Source organism: Notamacropus eugenii, chromosome 5 (genome assembly GCF_028372415.1).
Source record: "Notamacropus eugenii isolate mMacEug1 chromosome 5, mMacEug1.pri_v2, whole genome shotgun sequence".
Taxonomy (NCBI): Eukaryota; Metazoa; Chordata; class Mammalia; order Diprotodontia; family Macropodidae; genus Notamacropus; species Notamacropus eugenii.
In genome coordinates, this window is record NC_092876.1 from 153731814 (window position 1) to 153742112 (window position 10299).

The following is a 10299-nucleotide window of genomic DNA, read 5'->3' on the forward strand; positions in this document are numbered from 1 at the left end:
GACTTCAACAATCAGTCAAACAGAATCTAGAGAATGAAAAGATAGAAGAAAATGTAAAACATCTAATTTGAAAAACAACTGACCTGGAAAAATAGATTCAGGAGAGAAAATCTAAGAATTGTTGGTCTGTCAGAAAGACATGATGAATAAAGAGACTGGACAATATCTTCAAAGAAATCATCAAGGAAAATTGGCTAGAAGTTCTAGATCCAGAGGGCAAAAGTTATTGAAAAGATCCAATATTCACCTCCTGAAAGGTATCCCAAACTAAAAACACCAAGGAATATAATTGCTAAATTCCAGAACTATCAACTGAAGGAGAAAATACTGCAGGCAGCCAGAAAGAAACAATTTAAATATCAAGAAGCTATAGTCAGGATCACACAGGACCTTGCAGCTTCTACATTAAAAGACTGAAGGGATTGGAATTTGATATTCCATAAGGTAAAGGAGCTGGAACTACAGTCAAGGATCAATTAGCCAGCAAAATTGAGCATAGTATTTCAAGCAGGGAGATGGACATCCAACGAAATAAGGAATTTCCAGAACTTCTTAATTAAAAGGCCAGGACCAAAAGGAAATTCAGCCTTCAAACACGGGTCTCAAGAGAGGTATAAAAAGGTAAACAGGGAAAAAAATTTGTTATTCAATATGGGCAAACTGTTTGCATCCCTATAAGGGAAGATGATAATTGTTAATCTTGAGAATTGTATATGTATTATGATGTATAAAAAGGGATAAACATAGATAGAGTGAGTGCATATAAAGTAAATCATGTAATGATAAGAATGTGATTTAAGGGTGCAAAGGGATTGTAACAGGAGATGTGAAAAGGAAGAGGCAGAAAAAGATAAATTGCATCAGGAAGAGGCAGAAAAATATATTACAGTAGAGGGAAAGAGAGGAGGGAGATTAATATTGCTTGAGATTTACTCTCACCTGATTTGGTTCAAGGAGGGAAAAACAAACTCAGTTAAGTACAGAAATCAAACTAGCTCTATAGGAAGTAGTAGGAGAAGAGGGAAAGAAAAGGAAGGGGAGACTAAAAGGGAGGGAAGAAATAGTAAGAGGAAAGGGGAGTAAAAGGGAGGGAGCTGAAAGAAGGGAGAGAAGACTGAGGAAGGCAGTGGTCAAAAATTAAAACTCTATTTTGGAAGGGAAAGGAGAAGTAAAAGCATAAAGGGGGAGAAGGGGATGGAGGGAAAGACATAGATAGTAATCATAACTGTGAATGTGAATGGAATGAACTCTCCAATAAAACAGAGACAGATAGCAGAATGGATTAAAAACCATAATTCAACAATATGTTGTTTACAAGAAACACATTTGAAACAGGGGGATACACACAGGGTAAAAGCAAAAGGTTAGAACAGAATAGATTGTGCTTCAACTGATATAAAAAATCAGGGGTAGCAATCCTAATCTCAGACAGAGCAAAAGCAGAAATAGGTCTAATCAAAAGAGATAAGGATGGAAACTATTCTGCTAAAAGCCACCATAGACAATGAAGAAATATCATTACTAAACATATATGCTCCAAGTAGTATAACATCCAAATTCTTAGAGGAGAAGTTAAGGGAGTTACAGGAAGAAATAGACAGCAAAACTATACTACTAGAGGACCTCAACATCCCATTCTCTGAACTTGATAAATCTAACCTCAAAATAAACAAGAAAGAAGTTAAGGAGGTGAATAAAACTCTGGATAAGATAGATATGATGGATCTCTGGAGAAAACTGAATGGAGATATAAAGGAATATACCTTTTTCTCAGTGGTACATGGCACATATACAAAAATTGACCATATACTAGGCCATAAAAACCTCACAATTCAGTACAGAAAGGCAAAGATAGTCAATGCATCCTTCTCAGATCATAATGCAATAAAAATTATACGTAATCAAAAGCCAGGGAAAAATAAACCAAAAATTAATTGAAATGAAATAATCTAATCCTAAAGAATTAATGGGTTAAACTACAAATCATAGAAATAATCAACAACTTCATTCAAGAGAATGACAATAATGAGACAACCTACCAAATCTTATGGGATACTGCAAAAGCAGTTCTGGGAAGTTTTATATCTTTGAATGCCTACACGAATAAAATAGAGAAAGAGGAGATCAATGAATTGGGCATGCAGCTGAAAGTCTAGAAAAAGAACAAATTAAAATCTCCAAGTATATACCAAATTAGAAATACTGAACACCAAAGGAGAGATTGACAGAATTGAAATTAAGAAAACTATTGAACTAATAAATAAAACTAAGAGTTGGTTTTATGGGAAAAAAACAAAAAAAATGATAAACCTTTGGTCAATTTGGTTTAAAAAAGAAAGAAGAAAATCAAATTACCAGTAACGAAAATGAAAAGGGTGAACTAACCTCCAATGAGGAGGAAATTAAAACAATAATAAGAAATTACTTTGCCCAACTTTATGCCCATAAATTCAACAATCTAAATGAGATAGATGATTATTTTAAAAAATATAAATTGACCAGATTAACAGAAGATGAATTTGAATACTTAAATAACCCCATCTCAGAAAAAGAAATTGAACAAGCCATCAATGAACTCCCTAGGAAAAAATCTCCAGGATCATATGGATTTACAAGTGAATTCTATCAAACATTTAAAGAACAGCTAATTCCAATACTATATAGATTGTTTGGGAAAATTGGGGAAGAAGGAGTCCTCCCAAATTCTTTTTATGATACAAATATGATTCTGATACCTAAACCAGGAAGAGCTAAAACAGAGAAAGAAAATTATAGATCAATTTCTCTAATGAATATAGATTCAAAAATTTTAAATGAGATATTACCAAAAAGAATAGAGCAACTAATCACAAGAATAATACTGATCAGGTAGGATTCATACCAGAAATGCAGGGATGGTTCAATATTAGGAAAACTATTAGCTTTATTGATCATGTCAACAACAAACCTAACAGAAACCACATGATTATCTCAATAGATGCAGAAAAAGCTTTTGACAAAATACAACACCTATTCCTATTGAAAACACTGGAGAGCATAGGCATAAATGGAACTTTCCATAAAATAATAAGCAGTATCTACCTAAAACCATCAGTAATTGCATTATATGCAATGCGGATAAGTTAGATGCATTTCCAAAAAGATAAGGAGTGAAACGTGGATGTCCATTATCACCACTGTTATTCAATATGGTACTAGAAATGTTAGCTGTAGCAATAACAGAAGAAAAAGAAATTGAAGGAATTACAATAGGCAAAGAAGAAACTAAGTTATCACTCTTTGCAGATAATGTGATGATATACTTACAGAATCCCAGAGAATCAAGCAAAAAACTGCTTGAAATAATAAACAACTTTGGCAAAGTTGCAGATTACAAAATAAACCCACGTAAATCATCTGCCTTTCTATGTATTACTAACAAAGCCCAACAGCAAGAGAAAGAGAAATCTCATTTAAAGCTACAGTAGACCCTCTAAAATATCTGGGAGTCTACCTGCCAAAACAAATCCAGGGACTATATGAATACAATTACAAAGCACTTTTTGCACAAAGACAGATCTAAGTACATGAAAAAGCATCAGTTGTTTATGGGTAGGCTGAGCTAATATAATAAAAATGACAATTCTACCTAAATTAATTTACTTATTCAGTTCCATACCAATCAAACTACCAGATAATTATTTTCTAGAGCTAGAAAAAATAGTATCAAAATTCATCTGGAAGAACAAAAAGTCCAGAATATCAAGAGAACTAATGAAAAGAAATGCTAGAGAAGGTGACCTAGTCCTACCAGATCTCAAATTGTGTTATAAAGCAACAATCATCGAAAACACTTGGGTTTTTTTCTTGTTGCTAAGAAACAGAGAGGTAGACCAGTGGAATATGTTAGGTACTCAGGATACAGTAGTCAATGAACACAGCTACTGTTTGATAAATCCAAGGACCTCAGCTTCTGGGATAAGAACTCACTGCTTGACAAAAATTGCTGGGAAAACTACATAACAAATGTGGCAGAAACTGGGCATAGACCAATGCACAAGAATAAAGTCCAATGGTTGCCTGATCTAGGTATAAAGATTGATACTATAAACAAATTAGGGGAGCAAGGAATAGTGTATTTGTCAGATTCATGGAGAATGGAGAAATTTTTGACCAAAGAAGAGATAGAGAACCTTATGAAGCGCAAACCAGATCATTTTGATTACATTAAATTGAAAAGGTTTTGCGCAAACAAACCCAATGCAACCAAGATTAGGAGGGAAGCAGAAAACTGGGAAAGAATTTTTGCAACTAGTATCTGTGATAAAGGCCTCATTTCTAAAATATATTGAGAGCTGAGTCAAATTTACAAGAATACAAGTGATTCCTCAATTGATAAATGATCAAAGGATATGAAAAAAGGCAGTTTTCAGAGGAAGAAATTAAGCTATCTATACTCATATGAAAAAATTCTCTAAATCACTTGATTAGAGAGATGCAAATCAAAACAACTCTGAGATACCACATCTCACCTATCAGATTGGCTAACATGACAAAACAGGAAGGATAAATGTTGGAGAAGATGTGGGACCGTTGGAACATTCATTGTTGGTGGAGCTGTGAGCTGATCCAACCATTCTGGAGAGCAATTTGGAACTATGCCCAAGGGGCTACAAAAATGTGCATACCCTTTGACCCAGAATTATCACTTCCAGGACTGTATCCCCAAGAGATCGTAAAAATGTGAAAGGGTCCCACATGTACAAAAATATTTATAGCAGCCCTATTTGTGGTGGCCAAAAACTGGAAATCAAAGGGATGCCCATCAATTGGGGAATGGCTGAACAAGTTGTGGTATATGAATGTAATGGAATGCTATTGTGCTATAAGAAATGATGAACAGGAAGACATCAGAAAGACATGGAAGGACTTATATGAACTGATGCTGAGTGAAAGGAGCAGAACCAGAAGAACTTTGTACACAGCAACAACCACAGTGTGTGAGGAATTTTTCTGATAGACTTAGTCCTTCATAGCAATTCAAGGACCCAAAAAATTCCCAATGGATTTTTGAGTCAAAACCCCTTCCACATCCAGAGAAAGAACTTTCCATAGGAATTGGATTGCAGAATGAAGCAAACCACTTTCTTTTGTATTTTGTTTTGTTTTGTTTTATGGTTTCTCTCATTCATTTTAATTCTTCTATATAACATGATTATGGTGAAAATGTATTTAATAGGAATGTATGTGTAGAACCTATATAAGATTGCACACCATCTCGGGGAGGGAGTGAGGAGGGACAGGGGAAAGAAGAGGAGAGAGGGGGAAAAAATCTAAGATACATGGAAGTGATTGTAGAACACTGAAAACAAATAAAATAATTTTTAAAAAAAAGAAACTTGAAAAGCTCCTCCAAATCAAGTTAGTATATGTCTTAGTAATATGACTTCAGCGTAACGGTAGACAGACACAAGGGCAAGGTCCTGTGTATGGGAGGATAATTTCAAAGGATGGAGAGATTATCCATCTCTTCTGCTTTTCCTTCACTATTTAGCATTGAATTTAGCTCTCTAGTTAAATGATTACATAATGTGTTGCCAAAGTGTCACTGGAAAGCAAAAGTAGAGTCTGATACAAAATCAGGTATCCGACTGAGGTTTATGGAAGAACAAAAGTATATGGATCCCAAGATGTTGGACTACCTCTAATGTTCCTGGTCCCGCAATGAGACCTTGTCAGCTCTTGTGTCTGTGGAGGAAAGACAGGCAGGTAAGCAGCAAAGAATTTTCAGAAAGAGCACTGTTCAGCAAGCTTTGGTATCAGTACATGTTCAACAAAGTGTAATTCAAGCCTGAATTCCCCCTAATTACATAGAGGAATAGCTCTGTTTTTATCAGGGTACACATGGTGACTTTCTGAACTCATGATGAGTTTTCTGGTTATCTCATCACTGACATTATTTCAACATGCTCAGTTACCTCCAATACAGGTGATTTATCTGGAAGGAAGAACTGTGTTGGGAAGTTTCTCATGATTAACCTAAGGATGACACAAATTCAGTAATCATGTTATCTCAGGGTGAGAAGCCTGTCCAGTATAAGTGCTAATCATTATTCAGAAAATGACTTTGGAAGAAGCTATTATTGTCTTAAAAGGGAGGGCTTTTCACAGAAGTCATGAAGTGGCTGCACAAAAAAAGAAAAGAAAAGAAAAAAACTTTTGCACTTTTGAAAAGCCAGTTATGTAAAACTGGGCAAGTACTTAACTTAGTACTTAGGCAAGGACTTAGTTTCCTCATGTCTAAAATGAGAATGATAATAGCACCTACTGTCCAATGTTGTTACAAGGATAAAATGATATATTTAAAAAGCACTTTGCAAGCTTTGAATTGCTACATAAATGCTAGTTATTATTATTCCTATGATTATAATAATAATTATTCTCAATAGTTTATAATTGCTTATGTCTAAATTTGTATATAAACTCTAGGAAATATTCTCTTGTGGTCCAAAGTGCCAAAGTATAAAATTTGAAGATGTCATAATAGACCAAATTAAAGCATTTAAATGTGGTGACAGTGACATGAATTGAGAGAAAAAAACAATAAGCAATTGAATGAAACAGTTCTTTAATAGTAGTGAGATGCTTAGGCTCAAGAAAAGGGAATAAAAGAGAGTTTATGCTTCCAGTCAAGTTTTAAACATCAGGGGAAGTTTAGAAAGTGGTGAAAGGTTTTTTCCCTGATGACAAAAGTAAAGGCCTCTGGATCAGATCCAAAAATGAGACAGATTCTTTGGATACTGACCAAAATCAGCAAGGCTCGAGAGGACTAAATCCTTCCTAGAGTGCCAGGGTACTGCTCCAAGAATCATAAGGTCCTGTTCCCAGTCTTGTTTCTGTACCTAATTTTACATAAAATTATGGGCAAGTTATTCAGCCTTTCTGTGCCTCATTGTCCTCTTTTATAAAATGGAAATAATACCTGCTCCACCTATTTCCTTATAGGGTTATAGTGAGTATAAAGTTCTATACAAATATCCACCAATCAATTCTAGAAACTGGTACCCTCTTCGAGTCAAACATTTGACCCAGATGGAGGAGTAGTAGTCTTGTCTAGTATAAGAACTACCTCTCCCATTACCAGTAACCTCAAGCTCAATATTTATGAGTCCCACAACCTCTAACTACCATGGTCCCATGACCTTGGCACTCCCAAAAGAACAGGGAAGAACACAGAAAGCACTGTCAAGAATGCAGTTGTCACTGACCTGGTGAGTCATTATTGCTCAAACCCCTTGGGGTTTTTGTTCCCAAGACCTAAGGAAGCTCTCAACTCAGCTGAGAGTAGAGAGTAGAAATCTTCCCCAGGGAAATAAATATACACTCCAGAATAATTCCAACATTAACACACAGGTTTCCTTTGTTATTCTACATATTTTCTGCATTTAAAAACATTATTCTGAGAAGGGGTCCATAAACTTCATCAGATTTCCAAAGAGGTAGACAACACACAAAAAAGCATTAAGGACCCATTTTTGGTGTATGTTTTAGGTTCATTTTATGTTGTTATAAAAATTACAATAAACATTTATTTGAATAAAATATGAACTACGAAAGCTAGTTGCATAAATTGCCTTAGAAAAATAATGGAAGGAAATACAAAATGATTTCTTGTAAAAAAAAATAAGTACAAAAAATAAAAAGGAGAGGGGACATTGCAATATAAACATTGGAAACGACTTTCACAAGGTAACCACAACCCCTGACCCTTTCTTGCAGGGTCATCTCTGAAACAAATAAGTAGGAAAATAATAATAGTAAATAAAATTGTCTAAAACTTCCTTCCACATTACACACATAAGGCTTCCCATTTTGAACACAAAATCCCTAAAAGATTTGGAATAAAATCCATTTGGCTCAAATTTTTGCATGAAAACTGAAACCAAAATAAGTAGTATGTTGTTAGTTTCAAGTTTCTCAGTTGAAGTTTCACTTAGTTCTGGAAGCAAGCTTTAGTTCAGTGTTGAAAATAGGTCTAAGTGTGTTATATTTGAAATCAGAAGACCTGGGTTCAAATACCATTTCTGCCACTTTTATCTGGTCTGATTTTGATCAAGCAAATTAATTTCTCTGGACCTCAGTTTCCTCATCTGTAAAATGAAAGAGTTGAACTAGAGGATTTTTAAGGTCCTTTCAAGCTCTGAATCAGAAAACGCTTAATGTGAAAAAACTCATTTCTGATATTTTTAATTTTTGCCTACTGTCTTATTTCTCTTTGTTTCCTCTGATTCTCTTCTTTTAGAGTTCCCATTTTAGAAATACTCCCAGCATCTCAGTATTTAGAATATGTAAAGAATCAGTTCTCTGGGGATTTCTGATTCCCTAGTACAAATACTGAAATCAATACACACTTTTGAGGCAATATATGTGCAAGGGGCTATAAAAATCTGTGAAAGGTATGGATGACTCAGTCACCTTTAAGAAGCCAGAGAAACTGGCTCAAGAGTTCTTTCACACAGAAGTGAAAGGGCTGCCAGTTAGCAACAACAAGCATTTATTAAATTCCTACTATGTGCCAGACACTGTGTTTAGCAGTAGGGATACAAAGAAAATGAAAAACATTCCCTAATCTCAAGGAGTTTGCAATTTAATAATGTGTAAACAACTATGTACAAATGTGTGTGCGTGTGTGTGTGTGCGCGCGCGTATGTGTGTGTAGGAAAAATCTGAGATAATATCAGAGAGAAAGGCAAATGGCAATCTCCCTGGGTCTCAGTTTCCTCATTTGTAAAATAATAAATGGACTCTAAGTCTCTTTCAGCTCTAAATCTAGGGTTCTAAAATCTGTATTTTGCCTATTAATAAGAATAAGCTGAAAAGGTAGCCCTTTCAAAAAGGAGTTGATGGTCTGCCCAAACAGGCCAGTCCCATTTCCATAATGCTGGGTACTTGCTGAGCTGTTTCTAGGAGTGAAGACATATGGGAAGTGTCAGATTTTTCAGGAGCTGGGACTCTTCAGGATTACTAATATCCTCTGGTATGTTGCTAGAGAAAAGGCTTAGGGTCAACTAGAGATGAAATTTGGTGGCTGGCAGCTGCTACTCCAGTAGCTCTGGGAAAGTGTAGGTTAATGACAGGATCCTAGTTACAAACAGGCAGGTTATTTCCCCAGGCTCTCGTCTAAGCTATTTCTTCCAGCTGGGCAAAGGCAAGTGACTTACTTCCCCAGCTCTTCACTGGCCTATAGGTTTTTACCTGGTTGCTAACCAAGCTCTCAATTCAACTCAACAAACATTTATGCTGTACTATTCTCCATCCTGTGTTAGGTACTAGGTTCTCAGCCTTTAAACCTCAAACTCCCACACAGGGCAAATAGACAATGGGAGACTAATCTGTCTCATTCTGTGACTGAACAATTCCAAAGCAGTCAAGGCATAAGTAGAAATGCCACTCCACTCCTACCCTTCCAACCACTTCAACTGAAGTTTTATTTTGTTTTGTTTTGTTTTCAATGGCTATTATATGTGCTCAGTCTGGAAGTGAAATGGGCGGGAGTTGGGGAGAAACATTTGGAGAACAGAGAAGCATAAGTCATGCTCCTTCTTCAAAAGGAATTTATAGAAATAGAAAGTTACATAAACATTTAAATATCAACACCATCACAGAATTTGAAAGTTGGAATGGATGTCACTGGTTTTCTAGCTCAACTCACACACAAAAGAAATCACTACTCTAAGAAATCTAACAAGCAACCTTCTATTCTCTGCTTGGAGACCTCTTGGCAGGGGGGATATTTCATCTCTCAAATCAGATCATTCTGCTTTGAGATAGTTCTGATTGTTAGGCAATCCCTTCTGACATCAAGCCTAAATTTATTTCTGTACTTTCCACACTTTTTGCCTCTCTCTGCCTTCTGGAGCAACACACACCAAGTCTAACCCCTCCTCCATATTGCAGCTCTTCATATAGTTGAAGACAGCTATCATGCACCAACTCTAGTCTTTCTGGAAAGATGATGTCTAGGCTCATTTTTTGATCATGGCTTTCAGGCAGTTCAATAATTTTTAAATTGTCTCTCCTGGATCTATTTTCCAGGACAGTTGTTTTTCCAATGAGATATTTCACATTGTCTGCTACTCTTTCATTCCTTTGGTTTTGTTTTATGATTTCTTGATTTTTCATAAAATCATTAGCTTCCATGTGGTCCATTCTAATCTTTAAGAAATTATTTTCTTCAGTGAGCTTTTGGACATCCTTTTTCATCTGGTCAGTTCTCCTTTTTAAGGCATTCTTTTCCTCATTGGCTTTTGGATCTCTTTT